Here is a 19,663-nt window from a genome sequence, read left to right on the forward strand (position 1 = left end):
AAAAAAAAAAAAAAAAAAAAAGAATCTGAGTATGTTTGTGACTGTCTATGAAGAAGACTTTTGTTTATTTGCTTTTCCTGATACTAGACTGTGCCTGACCTGCTTCTGAATAGTATAGGCATGATGGCAAGAGTTCCTTCTACCTTTGGAATCTTCAGAAAGCTTGAACTTTTTACATCATACACTTACTTTGCTTTAAAGCTTTCCTGTTTTCCAATATAAATAATGGGTAATTCAGATGCAAAAAGACAAAAAGTGAAAATTATTGCATTTTATACTTGAAAAGATCTAGGAAGCTTAATTAACTTTCTTTCTTTCTTTATTAGTCTAAATTGATTTTAAAAACCCTCACATCATGCTCTATTTCCTAGAAATTTATATTTTATAATAAAATTCTATCCATATTTATACCCACCACATTTTCAGAGGTCTGAGTTTTTCAGTTGCAAATACTATGAACTTTCTGGACAAGAAAAAGAATTGCTGTGATCTTATCAAAAGAAGTAGTAAACTGTTACAAAACCCTTTCTTAGAAGAAAGGAATTTTCTCCATTGATTTGTTTAGCAATTTTGATATAATTCTATACAATCTATTGAAGCTATGCAATGCAGAGAAAATATTATGGATTTTACCTTAATATACTTTTGCTATGTATTTCAAGAACTCTGCCTAGAAGCATCAAACCTTAAATTATTCTTTAATTGGCTGGCAGCAAATAGCAATTTCAAGTTCCAAGCAGCAGCAAGGCCAAATAGGAGAAAAGTTTTGTAATGGCTTGTACCTACTAAGAAGTGTGGCTGGGAGGATTATCTACAAATTGAGGTATAAACATGACACGGCCAAAATAGGGGATTGAAAAGGAGGAACAAGAGTTTGTTATCATGAAAGCATTTTACTTTGCAAAATAACTGGGTGTCCATCCCGACAGACCACTTTTGTGTGTTCTGGCCTATCAGACATAGTTGTTTGGAATTGGTTAATCAAAAAATTCCAAGCACATTTAAAACAATGACAGACTGGCAAAGTAATTACCGATTTTAATTTTCACCATTCTGTGTAACAGTTGACGGTAAAAGTGCTGGCAAAACACAAACACTTGTCAATTCCCCTCAGCTCGTAAACACGGGCATATGTCTCTTAGCATTATTTTCTTTTCAATTAGGATTTTTACAAATTTTTGCTCACAGGCAGATGGTCTTGTTAGAAACGTGAAACCCTGCCTCTTGCGTGTGTTGCCATTTCATGCCCTTTTAATTGTTATTTTTTTAAAGTAATAATAACATCTCTACTCTCCATGATTGCATTCATGTACACAGCTATGATTTAATAAAAAATCTTTTAAAAAAATATCTCTACTCTATACATCTTGAACATCTTGGAAAATCAGGAGCCAATATAGAGTGATAACGCCACTTACTCATGTCCCAAAAGATGTTACTGACTTTATATGAGAGCACATGGCCTGCACACAACAGATAAGGGGAATTTATATGTATATAATTTTTTTTTTTTGAGACAAGAGTCTTTTGCTGTTGCCCTCAGTAGAGTGCTGTAGCGTCACAGCTCACAGAAACCTTAAATTTGGGCTTAAGCAATCTCTTGCCTCAGCCTCCGAAGTAGCTGGGACTACAGGCACCTGCCACCACAGCACTTGGCTATGTTTTCTTTTTGTTGCAGTTGTCATTGTTGTTTTGCTGGCCTGGGCTGGGTTTGAACCCGCTAGCCTCATGCATGTGGCTGGCGCTGTAACCACTGTACTATGGGTACCGAGCTAGGAAATTTTTATATTTTATATTAAACCTTTAAGAATAAAATTGTTATGCTGTCCTGATATTCAGAATGGTGGAAAGAATTTAAAAAATAAGAAGACAGCATGCTAGATCTCTCATTAAATAGAAGATTCTTTACTATCTGGAGATGGAAGGTAGGACTTCTAGAAGTTACTCTACATGGAAATTGCTAGACTGGGAAAGTCCCCAGAGAGCATGTCTTAATTTAAAAAGAGCATTTAATTTGAGCCACTGATGACTTCTTTGTTTGTATTTGGGGAAATGGTGGACGATGATGGTGCATCCTCCACTTCCCGCTAGAGAAACTTCTGGTGGTGTCACTCAATAATATAAACGATGACTTGGAGGCAGAATCAAGAAATTTTCAAATGAACCAAACTTAGAAGTTTTCATACAGCTTTCAGAGCAAGATTAATATGCTCTAAATAGATTGGAATAACAAAACAACACTATATAGTCCAATAGGATTCAGTGGAAAAAACACTGGTTTAAATTTAAGGTGCAGATATAGATAATGATGACTTGATGCCATTTTATATAAAAATGGTTGGAAGACCACACAAAGATGCCAGGTATGCAGGAGCGGGATAAACAACATTGCATTAAAAGTTAATTGATGTACTATTGGCAGTATTGAAGAATCTGATTGTCTAAAGCAAAGTTCTGGACAGAGTTAAGTGTATATAGTCTCACTCCATTTGGCCCTAATCAGCACATACGTGAACTTCTGTATTTATTTCTGTTTGCCATCATCAGAAAGACACTGAAAAATATGATGAAATTCAGGGGAAGGTAGGATTCCAGTGAACAACTATTGGAAGCATGAATGTTCATCCCAGAGATGTCTTAAAGAAGAATGACAGCGGTCACCACATACTTGAAGGGCTGGGAAGTAGGAAGTGTATGCTTTCTGTATTTTTCCCTGTACAGGGCAGAGCTAGGATCATTGGTTCTAAATTTTAGCATGATAAGTGTGACTCAGAGGACATAGGAAACCTCTAACACATTGAAGGATACTATTAACTGCTGCATGAGATGCCGAGATATCCTGATAGGCATAGGGAGTCGCTGGCTGGAAGGTCACGAGCAGCTTCCTACAAGCACAAAACTTGGGGTGGGATGATCTCAAACCATGTTTGCCTTTATGCCTTTATGATTCCTCCTGCCTTAAGAGTTATCATAAAACATTTACCCGTTATTTGTGTGTGTGTGTGTGTGTGTTGATTTACTAAAGGATGATTCTCTAAGGAACTTCGCTATTTCAGTGTTCATTAAGATTCCAGGGTCAGTGGGGAGTCCATCAGTGTTGGTACCTAGTGAGATAGTGCTGATTCATTTGGCCTAGGAAATAGGGGGGAGGACAGACTTTTGAAGGGGACAGGTGCTGTCATTCTTGTCCTGGGTCTTGAACCTCTAGAACTGCTTTTCTAGTCCTGCTCTAAGCCCTGTGGAGACTTAAAGATGTAAAGAGCCCCCAAAATTGCAGTGAGGACCTGGGTCAGATTGAAGAGAAACATTGATACACATGAACTAAACTTGTCCTAAAAACAGATAGATCATAATGGGGGACTAACCTCGACAGCCAATGATTAGCAAAGTGTGGCCAAAAAAAAAAAAGTCAATTATTGGGTTGATAGGTAGACATGGCCCATGATCCTTTAAGAGCTTACAGACTTTAAATATGTTAGGGTAGCTCCAACCAGAAATATGTGCCACAGTCCAGCGTAATCACTTAAATCTTAAAATGATATTCACCCAGGGAGGGGTGATGGTTTTAAAAGCAGCAACCACTGAGCAAAAAATGGTACTGCCTTGAAATGTTCCTTGTTTATGGGGACATTCAATCCCAACTCATTACTTTATAGTAATTACGGAATTTCAATGTGTCACATTTGGACTCATTAAAAGCATACTAATTACACTTTAATTCTGTAACCAAAATAGAACAAACCTGGCAACTGAGTAAGAACCCTGGATGAGAACCGAAGTGTTTGTGTACCCACTGCCACTCACAGAGTGATTTGTTTACGAAGACACATCGCTAGTTTCTGTCTGCTAAGCTTTCCGGGGACAGACAGTCTCTTGGCCATGACAACTTTTTCTGTCAGTGTTGTCTAGAAATTTGGTGTGCTACCAATACTATTCTGGGGCTGGTGGGAGAGAAGGGAGGCTGACTATTTCCCTAAAGCTACTGCGAATCCTAGAAGACTCTAGAATACTGAGTCTTTGGCAGTGTGGACTGTTCTCGACCTTCACTGCCATTTTGTTTACCTTGTAAATTCTTTGTGTGCAATCCCAGCTTGTTACAAATAAGCCAGGGCCTCGGAAATGCCTTTCAGGGTCTCTCTTCCTCAGATTCTCCTCCCAGTCTCCTGGGTGTAGTTAGTGTCCCTTGGGAAACCCGTCTGCCTCAGTTTCTCACATGTTAGCACATTCTCAGCACCAGGTTGTGGGAGCACACTGGAGGACATCAGAACTCATGTTTTGCTTCTTGCCAGAATATCTCTGGGATAATTCCAGGTGATGATACCTCAAAGCCAACTCCAGCAATGATAAATTACTCTCTGACAACACAGAGGTAAGATAACTTAAAGTTTCTCTTTTTATACTGCTGTGTTCAAATGTTACAACTGAAGCGTTGTTGGGACTAACAGTTACATATTATGAAGGTTTATTTATTTAATGGGGTTTGCTATGAGATTTTCTTTTATGTCTAGAAATTCATGCTCAGTGACGTTGGGTCTGAAGATCATATTGCACCTGTCATTGTTCTGTGAGCTTTGCTATTCCTTTTGTTTTTCCCCAGCAGTGGCAATAAAGTCTGCACAACTATACACACACACACACACACACACACACGTAAATCCAGGTGGTAAATTACTTCCAAATCATTTTGAAGGTTCTGATCTTCTTTGGTGTGAAGCATTTGCAGGGAAAAACAAAATTTACAGCGTTGAAGGACGCTAAGGTCTACTCAGGTTAAACTGAATGACTCTCAGACCCAAGTGAAAAAGGAAACCTTTCTTGAACAACATTAAGTTTTCATAGATTTAGGGGGTACAAGTTGAATTCTGGTACATGTATTTTGTATGGTGGTGAAGTCTGGGCTTTTGGTGTGCCTGTCACCTGAATAGTGGACATTCTATCCCACAGGTGATTTTTTATCCTTCACCTCCTCCCTACCTCCCCCCTTTTGAGTTTCCCAGTTTTCATTATACCAGCCTGTGTGTCCTCGTTCAGCTCCCACTTATTTGTGAGGACACGTGGCACTTATTTTTCAGTTTCTGATTTATTTCGCTCAGGATAATGGCCTCCATTTCTCTCCAAAATGCCACAGAATACGTGAGTTCATCCTTTTTCATGGATGAGTTGTACTCCATGGTATGCATATGTGTGTGTGTGTACATGCACGTGTGTGCACTCGTATGTGCACCTGTACACACACATTTTATTTATCCACCCACTGGTTGATGGGCACTTAGGTTGATTCCATATCTTTGTGATTTTACATTGTGCTGTGATAAATATGCATATACAGGTAACTTTCTGCTATAATGATTTATTTCATTTTGGGTAGATACCCAGTAGTGAGATTGTAGACCACACAGTAGATCTATTTTTAGTTCTTTGAGAAATCTCCATAAAGGATGTACTAATTTACATTCCCACCAACAGTGGATAAATGTTCTCTTTCACCACATCCATGCCAACATCTATTTGTTTACTTTTTATTCATAACCATTCTAATGGGAGTAGGATGGTATCTCATGGTGGTTTTAATTTGCATTTCTCTGATGATTAGTGATGTTGAGCATTTTAAAATTTATTTGTTGGTCATGTGTATATCTTCTTTTGAAAAATATCTGTTAACATTATTTGCCTATTTCCCTTTTTTTTTTTTTTTGAAATAGAGTCTTGGTTTGTTACCCAGGCTAGGTTCAGTGGATCATCATAGCTGATTGCAACTTCAGACTCTTGGGCTCAAGTGATTCTCCTGCTTCAGTCTCACGAAGTGCTAGCATTACACGTGTGAACCACCATGCCTGGACTCACTTGCCCACTTTTTAATGGGGTGCTTTTTCTTGCTGAGTTATTTGAGTTTCTCACAGATTCTGGAGATTAGTCCTTAGAATATTTTCTGTTTATAAATATTTTCTCTCATCCTGTAGGTTGTTTATGTACCCTTTTGATTATTTCTTCTGCTTGAGGAAGCTTTTAAGTCCTATTTGTCTATTTTTGTTTTTATGGAATTTTCTTTTTGGGTCTTAGTTATAAATTCTTTGCCTAGGCCAATGTCCGAAAGAGTTTATCCTAGGTTTTCTTCTAGAACTTTTACGGCTTCAGGTCTTACACTGAAGTCGTTAATCCATCTCAATTTCATTTTTGTATATGGTGAGAGTTCCACTTCATTCTTCTGCATGTGGCTCTCCAATTTTCTCAACATCACTCACAGAAGTGTATCTTTTCCCCAGTATGTTTTTATCTGCTTTGCTTTGTCAAAGATCAAGTGGTTGTAGCTATATGTTTTTATTTCTGGTTTTTTTATTCTGTTCCATTAATCTCTGTGTCTATGTTTGTGCCAGTACCAAGCTATTTTTGTTACTATAATCTTGTAGATACTTTGAAGTCAGGTAATAATATGCCTCTAGCTTTGTTCTTTTAGCTTAACATTGCTTTGGATATTTGTACCCTTTTCTGGTTCCATATAAATTGTAGGATTGTTTTGCCTAATTCTGTGAAAAATGACATTGGAATTTTGATAGGAATTGCATCAAATCTCTAGATTGTTTTAGGCAGTATGGTCACTTTAACAATATTGAGTCTTCTAATCCACGAGCGTGAGATATTTTCCATTTGTTTTTGTCCTCTACAATTTCTATCATCAGTGATTTCCAGCTCTTGTACCAATCCTTCACTTCCTTGATTAAATATATTTATATGTATTTTATTTTATGATTTTATTTTTGCAGATAATATAAATGAGATTGAGTTCTTGATTTGGTTCTCAGCTAGAGCATTATTGGCAAAAAAAAATCTCTTTGAATAGGGAATTTCTTTATTTTTGTCTACAAATCTGCTGGGCTGTGTGTATGTGCGTATGAGAGAGAGAAGAAGAGAGAGAGGGAGAGAGGGAAAGAGGGAGAGAGAGAGAGAGAGAGAGATTGAAAGTGAACACAGTGCCTTTACTTGTGATCAGAATATGATGATAATTCTCGCCTGCATTATTCGTCACAATGCATTTAAACGCCTCCTTTTTATGTGCTGAGTTTTCCCACTGGAACCACCTGCATGTGCCTGTGGAATGCTACGTGGATAGTTGCTAACGAATTCAGATGGATTTCCTAATTATTTTACCTGATAGGCATAAAATACAGGCTTAACATATGTGGCTTTACATGTGAATAAAATACTGCCAGCTTTCCTGTCTCCCCTTTTTTGGTTCTTGATACCACATTTAATTACATAATTATAGTTTCTGAAGACATCTTTTTATAGATTGTCAAAACTGTTTATTGCATGTGATGGAGAGTGGGTTCCTGTGTATATATTTAGCCAATGAATATTAAAGATAAATTAATTCTTGCGCTAGGGAAAATGGGAATGTAAAATGATGAAATCTAATATTGAAAAATGGAATAAAAGATGTGAATCAAAACTGGGATTCTTAGCTATTTATCTGATCTCCATAATGACTCCATGATGAGCAGGCTTTAAGCCTCCAGCTGGGTTGGGGATAGGATCACTCAAGATCACATGCCTGAGAATCGATGCCATCCTGTTTCTTCTTAACAAGAAAACTGGAGAAAGACAATAGCCTCAGGCTGTTAGAGTTTGATGAAAAGTGAACACAGTCCTGGAATCTGAGCAGATTCACATGAGACTTGCTTTTTCAAAGGAGCGTATCTACTTTATAAATTGTACAAATTTAGAGTAATCACTAAAAAAAAAAAATCTGGTTTATTTAATTTACATGACCTTTTCTTACAAATTCAAAGTAGTGGCTGTTAAGGTTTGGGGGCTTGTTTTAAAGATACATCAGAAGGCTCCTGCATGAGCCTCTGTGGCCCAGAGTCGGGCGTCTCTAGCATTTTGGTTGTTCTGTATGAATGCAGGACAGATAAACCTAATGTCAGGGCAGTTATTTCACCAAATCTGGAAGAACACTAAAAACCATCTGAATGGGAGGAGTATAAATGTGGTTATTAAATAAAAAATATTCCTTTAAAAATCTAAATTGCAACCATTCTGCTCAATTTCTAACTCTGATTCTGAGCGCTGCCCTGCCCCTTCCCTCGCCTGTAGGAGTTGGTTATAATGGACAGAATAATACTCTTGTTATATAATTATCTCCTAATCCGTCGATCATGTTTGAAGTCCACCTATGATGATATTTGTCATGGGAATAGTTTTTAATTTGGACATGGTCAAGCATATTTGTATTTTCTTATTGGCCTCCCTTTTGCTACCCAGATGTCGTAAAGGTATTACTTACATTTTCCTCTAATATTTTTAAAGTTTTCTTTTTCAACCTACTTAAATTTACTTTGTTTTTCACTGACTCTACTATCATTTCTATGCATTTTTTTTTGTTTGAGGAGAATCTATTTAATAATTAAATAATTATCTATTACATTTTATTTTTTAATTTTTTTCAAATGTTGAAATCCAGTTAATGCAACAACTTTTTTATTTCTTTTCTTTATTAATTCTTTATTTTCCTTTCTTTATTAATTCCTCATGTTTCCTCTACAATATGCCACATTATTCAATTATATGTATGGATCAATTTATGGACTTTTAATCCAGATTAGTGATCTATGTCTCTAGTTGGTGCTTATGCTACTTGCTTTAAATACTTTAGCTCAGCGTATAGCTTCTGGTGGGGAAATACTTTTCTCTGCTTCTTTCTTTTTTATATGGAAACTTTTATGAGCAGTAACAGTTGATCCTAAGTTCAGAAAAGGATTTTTGATGCAGGAAAAGAAAATCATGATAACAGCTCATAGTTCCTATCTTTACCCAGTGAACAGTGTTGTGGAAATAAAATGAACTGGAAACCAGAGGTGGGGTTAAAACATAACTACCAAATTTGAGATACAAGACAAATAGAAAAAGAGTTACTCCTGCTGAAACTCACTTCTCTTAGCTGAGAAATGGGAACAACATTCTTACTTCTGAGGATTCCCCATGAGGGTTAACCATGGTTAAGGTTAATGAGGTACTTGGTGTATAACAGGCATTTGTTAAAGGGTAAATGTTGTTACTGTCATCATCATCATCATCATTATGCAGTATGATTTAAAGGGCAATGAGAAGTCTCTAACTCCATATCCCTCTTAGAGTATGATTATTGCTGAAGTGTCCTGCTCTATGTCCTAGGAAAAAAAACCTAGGAAGTCATTAATGTCTCAGTGGGGTTTAGCAAATGAGAGTTCAAGTTTGATTTTCAGTATCATCCAGGGAATTGGGATACACGTCCAGGAGCTTTGGCTTCTTTTGAATAAACTCAAATAGAATCTAATTTTTAAAGCATAGGGGTCTGCTCCAGGTGATAGATGGAGCCCAGGCCCCATGGAAAGAGAATAATGTACCCACAAAAGAGGGCACCAAGAGAGAGGAATGAGAATCAGAATGGTCTGAGGCCCAAATAACTGATGTTCTTAGGAGCCATCCACCTTCCACTGGGATCTAAGTGAATACTGTCCAGTATTGATCGAACTAGAGGCAGCCACTGTACTTTGGAATGTGTTGTGATGGGTGAATGCAGGTAGGTGGGAGTTTGGGAAAGCCCATTTAAAAATCTTTGTGAGAAAACACAAAGGGAATGGAAATTGTTGGACAAATTTGAATGAGAACAAATAAACCCTACAGGTGGCTGGTGACAATATTCACAAACCAGCCAATCTGGTTCCGTCCTCTGACTTTTCCTACACCCCAGGCAAGACCCAGGGGCTTGTCCAATCCTCCTTTCCTTAAGTCTAGTGGGGAGGGATCTAAGAAGAAAGTCCTGGAGCAAAATCAGGCAGGTGGGAAGTATTGTGGTGGCAGCGATGGGTGGGGATGTGATGGGGGTGGGGGGTCCCCTTCCTACCATGGAAGATACTATCAGAGTGGGATTGGGTCATTCCCCTGCCCGGTAACCATGAGCTTCAACCTCATTCATGGCTGCCAAAGCTTGTTCTAACTCATTGTTCTTTCTTTTCTTTTTTTTTCAGTGTTTTCCCCATATCCAAGGAACACAGAAACCTGCAGTGTTCCCTTTCAGAGACTAAAATCATACAGAGAAGGAGACAGGAAGTCAACACTGTGTTTTTTTAATTTTGAGCAGTATGTCCCTAAAACTGGTGTTTGAGTGGCAAGCGTGTTTAATTTGATAGGCCTACGCTGATTACCAAGGTGAGTGGGGCTGTAGTGTTGTCTGAACTTGCTTATTTTGTTTGAAGGAGATAGAGTTGAAGAAAGAGGAGAAAAATGAGAAGCATGTAAATTTATTATGTCCTTGCAATGAGGGAGGGGAGAGATAAATGAATTCATGTAGTCATTTCATAGTTGAATGAAGCAAAGCCGACTGCAGGGGCCCCTCTCGGCAGCACCCCGTTATCATTCCACAGCGAACTGTTTATTCTCCTTTGCATTCAGACTCCAGATTTCTGAGTACAAAATGCTCCCCTTTCTCACAGCCTTTTTCACAGCCAGTTCCAGTCTGTCTTCAGATCAAGCCATACTTAAGTGACCATCCTACTAGCAATACACATTCACCCTTGGTAACTGGTGTACAAAGGTGAGGGTAAAAAAAAGAAAAAAACGATACCAAGTACATAACCTTTTCCAGCATACACAATCCTTGATTGGATTGGATCTGTGTACCCAGATCAGTGATCTAAAAATCACATCCTTTAAAATTTTTATTTTGCTTTCCCCTCGAAAGACCTGTTTTTAATTTAATGTGCTAATATAGGACTCCTTATGGTTAGCTGTTTAATATAATTATGTTTAAAAATTGTTGTATATTTTAAAGAGTATAAGAAAGGCTTAGCTATTTAATCTGTTTGAGAATTTCTTATTTTCTCAACAAGCACATATTCAGTGGAGTTTTTTCAGTGGAGTGTATTATTTTATATACAATTAAATTTAAGTTAGAAGTAGGATTTTGTGAAACTAGGTGAGGATTAAAAATAAAGATTCCACGTCTAAAATTGGCCTGGCACGCTACGCTGTGTGCTACGGTGCATATGTGATTTCCAGATAAACATAACTACTCTGAGAAAGAAAATAATTAAGTAGGGCACTTAAATATATAGTATTGTTCTAAAAAAGCAATTTGGAGTAAAAGAGGTATACTGAATTTTTTTCCTATTACATTAAATGAAATATAATATTCTAAAATAAAGTTTGCCTTTTAATCCTAAATTACATGATCAAAAAGACCAAGAACATAAAAAATACACTAGACATTCATAATAGCTCAAAAGTTGCATATATATGTGATTGAATCTGTAATCTTGAACCATACTTTAAGATACCCTTTTCAGCTCTGATTTAACATAATTTTGTAAACAATATCAGTTACACAATTTCAATTCTCAGCTGACCAAAAGGTGGCATAAAATTCAATCTTATGCTGATATAAATAAATACAATGTATTAAATTCCCTCTGAATACGTTTTAAGGGAGGATTTACTCAAATCTTTTAAATAAAAAGAATGCCTTTGCATTAGATTACTTGTGAGTGTAGTTTCTAAACTGTATGGCCAAAGGACATATCTAAATGTTCTACCAAAGTCAGCTTTAAAATTCATTAAATAAAATTAGTCATTAAAAGAGTTTCTGTATTTATCTTACAAATTTAAAAAAGCACAAGAGTTTTGGCAAATCAACAGTAATAGAACTAGATAAATTGCAATTTTTTTTTTTTTTTTGAGACATGATTTTACTTTGTTGCCCTTGGTAAAGTGCTCTGGTGTCATAGCTCACAGCAACCTCAAACTCTTGGGCTGGAGTGATCCTCTTGCCTCAGTGAGTAGCTGGGACTACAGGTGCCCACCACAATGCCTGGCTTTTTTTTTCTTTTTATAGAGACAGTGTCTCACTCTTGCTCAGGCTGGTCTCCAACTCCTGAGCTTAAGCAATCCACTTGCCAGAGTGCGCATTTATAGGGGTGAAGTATTTGAGGAAAGGGTACTAACCATATTATGGAAAAAATGTGATGCAATCTTTACATCACTTGGTCTTCCTATATCAGCTACCTACAAGATTCTGTCATATTCACGAGCTCTGAGAAACATGCCCTGGTCATTTTGTGGACATTTATGTTATTTCCACATCTTAGCTATTGTAAATGATATGCTGCAATAAACATGGGGGTGCATAAATCTCTTCAAGATCTCGATTTTGATTTTGGGGGACTAAATACTCAGAAGTTGAATTACTGAAATAGGACTCTATGTTTAATTTTTTGAGGACACTCCATACAGTTTTCCGTATCAGTGGCACTCTTTTTCATTTCCACCAATGGTGTACGTGAGTTCTAATTTCTCCATATCCTTTTTTATTTTTATTGTTTGGGATTCATTGAGGGTACAAAGAATTAGGTAACACTGATTGTATCTGTTAGATAAAGTCCTTCTTATACTTGTGTCCCAGCCCCAAGAGGTGTGCCATTCACCGTGACCCCCGTCCCTCTCCCTCCTCTCCTCTCCCCACTTGCTCATCCCCCATCCCCCACCACATCCCCCATCCCCCACCACATATTAGCTCATCTCCTGCCTTCATATTAGAATTGAGCACATTGGATTTTTGCTTCTCCATTCTTGTGATACTTTACTAAGAAGAATGTGTTCCACGTCCATCCAGGTTAATACAAAACATGTAAAGTCTCCATCTCTTTTAATGGCTATATAATATTCTGTGGTATACAGTTACCATAGCTTGTTAATCCATTCCTGGGTTGGTGGGCATTTAGGCTGTTTCCACATTTTGGCAATTGTAGATTGAGCTGCAAAAGACAGTACAGTGCATATGTCCTTATGATAAAAGGATTTTTTTTCCCCTGGGTAGGTGCCCAGTAAAGGGATTGCAGGATCAAATGGGAGGTCTAATTTGAGTCCTCTGAGGATTCTCTATACTTCCTTCCAAAAAGGTTGTATTAGTTTGCAGTCCCAGCAGCAGTGTAAAAGTGTTCCCTTCTCTCCACATTCATGCCAGTATCTGCAGCTTTGAGACTTTGTGATGTGGGCCATTCTCACTGGGGTTAGGTGATACCTCAGGGTAGTTTTATTTGCATTTCTCTGATGATTAGGGAGGATGAGCATTTTTTAATATCTTTGTTAGCCATTTGTCTGTCTTCTTTAGAGAAGGTGCTATTCATCTGTCTTGCCCAGTGATGTATGGGCTTGTTGGCTCATTTTTTGTTGATTGAGTTTTCTGTAGATCTTAGTTATCAAGCTTTTGTCTGATTCATAATATGCAAATATCTTTTCCCACTCTGAAGGTTGTCTGTTTGCTTTAGTTGTTGTCTCCTTAGCTGTACAGAAGCTATTCAATTTAATTAAGTCCCATTTGTTTATTTTTGTTATTGTCACAATTGCCACTAAGTCTTTTTCATAAAATCTTTCTCAGGCCCATATCTTCAAATGTTTTCCCCACACTTTCTTTGAGGATTTTTATTGTTTCATGCCTTAGATTTAAATCTTTTATCCATCTTGAATCAATTTTTGTGAGTGGTTAAAGGTGCAGGTTCAGTTTCAGTCTTTTACATATAGACTGAAACTTTTACATTATATCCAGTTCTCCTAGTACATTTATTGAATAGGGATTCTTTTCCCCAGTGTGTGTTCTTGTTTGGTTTATCAAAGATCAGGTGGCTGTAAAATGGTAGTTTCAACTCATGGTTTTCAATTCAGTTCCAAATGTCTATGTTTCTATTTTTGTGCCACAATACCATGCTATTTTGATCATGATGGCCTTGTAGTATAGCCTAGAGTCTAGTAGGCTGACACACCTACTTTGTTTTTATTACTATTAATTGCCTTGGCTATATGAGTTTTTTTCTGGTTCCATACAAAACAAAGAATTACTATTTCCAGATCTTAAAAGTATAATGTTGGTATTTTAGTAGGGATTGCACTGAATCTGCAGATTGCTTTGGGAAGTAAAGACATTTTGACAATGTTGACTCTTCCCAGCCATGAGCATGGTATGTTCTTCCATTTGGTTCTATCTTCTGCTATTTCTTTTCTTAAGGTTTCATCATTTTCTTTACAGAGGTCCTTTACCTCTTTTGTTAGGTATATTCCTAGGTATTTCATTTTGTTTGAAGCTACTGTGAAGGGAATTCTGTCCTTGATTAACTTCTCAACTTGGCTGTTTTGGGCATAGACAAACACTACTGATTTGTGGTCATTGATTTAAATCCTGAGACACTGCTGTATTTTTTTCTCTATATACCTGATTTTTTATTTTATTCTTTAATAATAACTATCCTAAGAGGTGTGAGGTGATATGTCATTGTGATTTTGATTCACATTTCCCTATGATTAGTGATTTCCCTGTGATAACATTTTCCTGATATACCTGTTGGCCATTTATTTATTTATTTTTTGAGAAATGTTTATTCACATTACTTTTTGCCCATTTGAAGATCAGGTTATTTACATTTTTACTATTAAGTTGGAAGAGTTTCTCATATTGTTTTGGAAATGGCTTTATCAGACATATGATTTGCAAATATTTTGTCTTATTCTACAGGTCACCTTTTCACTCTGTGATTGTTTCCTTTGCTGTGCAGAAGATGTTTTAGTTTGATATAGTCCCACTTGTTTTTGCTTTGTTGTTGCACTTTTGATGCTGTCTCCAAGAAATCACGACAAAGACCAATGTCATGAAAATTTCCTCTTATGTTTTCTTCTATGAGTTTTACAGTCTTATGTTTAAGTCCTTAATTCATTTTGGGTTAATTTTGTGTGTGATATTACACAGATCTTATCAGGATATCATCTCTAAGGAGTTGAACCTGCATAACACTTTGTATTTTGAAACTGTACTTTTCATATCTATAAATCTTATTTAAACCATTTCATAACAAAGCTATTACTATATGACATTGACTGATAGGTTGATAGTAAATCTTGAGTTTATGGGATTTTTCTGAAGGAGGAGGCAGGGTTAGATGGTATTTAGATGGCTGTGCTCTTATGGAGGCATTAGGAAGAGCCCTGCCCTCTATCTCAGTGTTTCATGTAAATAACATCTTTCCTCTCCCTCATAAAAATTCCATGTTCCTGGGTTACAGATTCAGCTCACGCCAGCCATCACACTCCCTGGCCACTCTCTATTGCCTCTGTGGAACACAAGCTCAATAAAGGAAGACCCTAATATATAAAGAGATCACATACACAGTTTAAAAAGTTGTATTAAACATTGTCTAGAAGAAACATGTTATAAGAAGTGCTTTCTAGGACTCTCCCATGACAAACCCATGACACAGACAGGCAGAGAAGCTGAGAGTAGCTGACCACTGCTTAGAATGCTTTCCACTAAGGAAAAGGCAGCCAGAAATAGAATATGAGGCAGCCAGAAACCCTCGTTGTAGCCCATAGACCTTTTCTGACATTTTCACCCATGGTAAAGAGTCTCCTCACATTTCTCAATGAGAGAATTATAGCTTCAGAGTCTTTTTCTAAAGAGAGAGAGAACTCAATAAATAAACTACCCATAAATAGTAACAAAATCTAGCACTCCTGGCCACTGTCTATGAGATGTATACATGATTTCTTTGAAACTACAGCACAGCTCTGTGACTCACATCAGCATCTTCTTCCTTATCCTCCCTTGCTGTTCACCATCCGAACATTAAGAAATTGAGGCTTAGAGATTTTCCCAAGATTGCATGTTTAGTGATTGGTAGTGCTGGGCTCTAACCCAGGATGCAGACCCCACAGTCATACTCTTGGCCTCTGCACCATGTTCTTAAGGAGTTCCCTAAACCAAGTCAAATCGGTGGTTTTCCAAACTGAGAAAAAAGTCACCCAGAGTTCTAGTAGTTATTTCTGAATTGAGAAAGAACTTTTATGTATTATCTCAAAATCTGAGAGTTTTTTGGTAGCACCTACTTTATTGTACTCCCTGAAATTGTGAAGATATTGCATGTGTTGAGAGGCATGATATAGCTTTCGAAATTTATTTTAAGAGAATAATGATATTGGCCAATTTACTAGCCTATGCCTGTCAATTCTTCTGAAACTAAAAAGTGTTTGACTTATTTCATCATGTTTGAAACCATATATTACATTTTACTAAGCCTCAGATTAAATAAAACTTCTTTTTTTTACACACTATTTAGCTGCTAATATCAATAGTATTTCATCTAATCTAACCAGACTTTCAGATGGTTTCTTAGTGTGGCATAGGGCTTATGACAAGGCACAGTATGGTTGGTAGGATGTGACATGAGAGGGGAAAGAATATTTTCTTTCTTCCTTGCTTTAAAATTTCTCTTCAGGAATTGAAGTTTAAGAAAATTGTTTTTATCTATTTAAACTAAATATAATAAATGTACATTATATTTATCTCTGAAGGAGTTTCTTCAGCCCTTTGTGATGTGTATAGTTGTTGTATTGTCTTATTGTTATAAATATTGAAAAATCTGTGGTGATTATGTAGGAGCGGACTTTGGAGATAAATGTCAACTTAAATTGGTTTCTCTGGCATTTATTAGTAATTCAATTTTATTCTGTGTAATTAATTATAAGGTTATAAATAATTTAAATAAGAGAGGAAATGCAGTCTTCAGACACCTCCAAATCATCAAAATCGCTTTTAAATATGTCAGCCTGCTTAACAGTCTATTGTCTTATTACCTGAATTAAAACCAATGAAATACTCTTAAAACACTCTTTGCTTTCTTTATGAAGATTTCTCCCAGGTCCTCAGTTTTTCTTTACAAAACCTTTTTCTTTCTTATATTTTGACATTTATCCTTAATGTTTATAAGATAAACTTTGGGACAAAGATTAGAGAGACTTTTTGTGAACTATAATCTGTATAGCAATCAAACTTTGATTTTAATTTGGAGACGAGGGAATTACATGTAGATTTTAGTGATTTGATATAGTCAACATATAAAAAGATGTTGACTTTAATTTTCCTAGAGTTTTTTGACTATTAGTGATATCTCTGATCTACAGATATCAGATATTGAGCACACTCGAGGAAGTATATGCCAAGAGATTAAAAAGTATAAATCAAACAGATTAGATAAACTTTGACAATTTTATGGACTCCCTTGCACATTTTGTTATGGAAGAAAAGGGCATTTTCATCATATTTCTATTATGAATTCACTGAATTTTTAAAGTCCTAATCTCTGAAATCCAGTTTCAAAGGAGGTTTTATAGTCATCTACAAGGTCCATCATTGAGTATAAGGGGTGGATGAGGCATGGAGTTGGTGGAGCTCCTAACCTTGTCCTTCACCCCATTTTAATATCTCAGCATATTGGACTTTTAACTATTTTAAGAAAGTATGCCCAGATCAAAGGATATTTGTATATGATTTCAACACATTCCAACTAGAGAATAATTAAATATATTTGTTTTCATAATGTCATTGTCACTAACTTTTTTTTACTATTAAAATAAAATTAGCTCAATCTTAAAAGGCTATATACTCTATGATTCCAACTATGCCATTCTGAAAAGGGCAAAACTATGGAGACTATAAAAAGATGAACAATTAGTGATTACTAGGAGTTGAGTGGAAGGGAGGGATGGACAGTGGAACATGGAGAATTTTTGAGCAATGAAACTATTTTGTAGGACACTCTAGGGGTAAACACATGTCACTGTGCCCTTGTGAAAGCCCATAGAATCTGCAACACCAAGAATGAACCCTAATGCAAACCATGGGCTTTGAGTGATTAGGATGTATCGGTGTAGGTTCATGAGGTCTGACAATTAAGTTTGTGAACTTGCCACTGTGTGCTCCCATTAGTAGCCCTGTACGCACAGCTCAGTCAGGTTTCATAACCTTAGTATATCAGTGTCTCACAGCTGTGTTTGTGTTGACGTGTGGTGGTGTCTTGATGAGCAGTGTTCTTATTCTTGTTGCATGTTTCTGTGTGCTGCCATGAGAATGTCAGAGCTTGAATTAGAGCAATGAAGAAACACCAAATTTCTTATTAAACTTGGCAAGAGTGCAAGTGAAATCAGGGACATGTCAGCCAAGTTTATGGGGATAATACCATGAAGAAAACAAAATGCCATGGATTAAATGTTTTACTGAGGAAAGAGAAAGTGTTACTAATGCAGAGAGGTCAAGGAGCCAGTGGTGAGCGGAACTGATGAAAACATTGCAAAAACTCAAGAGACTGTGCGTCCAAATCATCAGCTGACTCTGAAAACCAAAGCACACCAAGCAAACATTGACAGAGAAACAGGAAAATCTTAACTGAAAATCTTAGCCTGAAAAAGGTGTGGCTCTTGCATCATGACAATGCACCAGTGTCGTGAGGGAGTTTTTAGCCAGTAAACAAATAATGGCATTAGAACAGCCTCCCTACTCACCTGATCTGGCCTCCAGTGGCTTTTTTCTTTATCTAAATATAAAGGAAATACTGAAAGGAAGACATTTTGATGACATTGAGACATTAAGGGTAATATGACAACAGCTTTGACAGCCATTCCAGAAAAAGATTTCCAAGATTGCTTTGAAGAGTAGACTAAGTCCTGGCATCAGTGCATAGCTGCCCAGTGAAAGTGACCATAGTGATGTTCAGCAGTGAGGTGTGTAGCACTTTTTCTAAGATGAGTTCATGAACATAATTGTCAGATCTTCCCATGATTATAATGAAGGTACCACTCTGCTATGGGATGTTGATAGTGGGGGAGGCTGTGTGCATGGGGAGGGGGTGAGGAAGTATAGGGAAAATCTTTGTATCTTGTGCTCAATTTTGCTATGAAACTAAAACTGCTCTAAAAATAAAGTTATTCAAAACTAAAACTAGCTTATGTGTAGAATTGTATGAGGCACAATTAACTTTTCAGAATTTCTTATATTTTCGAAAGGATGTGAATGAATGATGTGACCTATACTTTTTAAAAATCTAAAAATTCCTGGCAGAGTAAGACTCCACACTGCATCTCCAGTGAGTGAGAACTTCTCCAGACTTTGTGGGAGGGACTGGAGACATTTCCAGCGTCTGGGCACAGGCGATGTTTCTACCTCTGGCAAAGAAGGACCCCTGTGCTGGATGCAGAGGAGATTTGATTTCCAGGGACTTCACTGACAACTGTGATCTAAAATCAAGGGAATACAGGCTCCTGGGAATAGAAACTACGTTCCTCATAGTGACAAAAAAAAAAAAAAAAAAATGAGTCGAGGGGAAGGTCACTAAAATATGAGGGTGTGAGAAGGAAACTCCAGACCCCAAACTGCAAAGCGTGGCTGGTTCTGTGTAGGAAAACTCAGGTGACAAAGAAGTTTGGTAATTTCCAGAGGAAGGGTACTAGGAGGCTGGCGAGATGCCCTCTATGTTCCCCCCAATGAGTGTAGAGGTTTCAGAAAGGGACAGAAAGGAGCTTCAGCACTGTTGGAGAAAACAGAGCCATTGTAAGTATTTTATACTCACTAAAGTGACAACGTGGAGACACTGAAGACAACATCAGTGCACTTTTATATATTATAATCTAATAAGAGTTTGGCAGAGAACAGTTAATTTTTATTTACTTTGCTATTCTTTCTAGAAACTTTCCTGGATGTCCCTACCCAGTCCCAAACTTTACACACATTCCACTTTGGACCGGAGAGGCGCTGATCCCTCTCCCTGGGCCTGCTCAGCTCCCAGCTCAGTTCTCACCCTCTGAGCAAGGACAG

The 19,663-nt window shown here is 37.1% G+C and overlaps 1 protein-coding gene across 2 annotated transcripts in view; it reads right to left on the bottom strand.

The window, feature by feature from the left end:
* CNTNAP2 (contactin associated protein like 2) overlaps nucleotides 1-19,663 on the bottom strand; it is a 1,940,687-nt gene that overhangs the window by 410,152 nt on the left and 1,510,872 nt on the right. The window lies entirely within an intron of this gene.

Source organism: Otolemur garnettii, unplaced genomic scaffold (genome assembly GCF_000181295.1).
Source record: "Otolemur garnettii isolate 467f Iridium unplaced genomic scaffold, OtoGar3 scaffold00053, whole genome shotgun sequence".
In the NCBI taxonomy this organism is placed as follows: domain Eukaryota; kingdom Metazoa; phylum Chordata; class Mammalia; order Primates; family Galagidae; genus Otolemur; species Otolemur garnettii.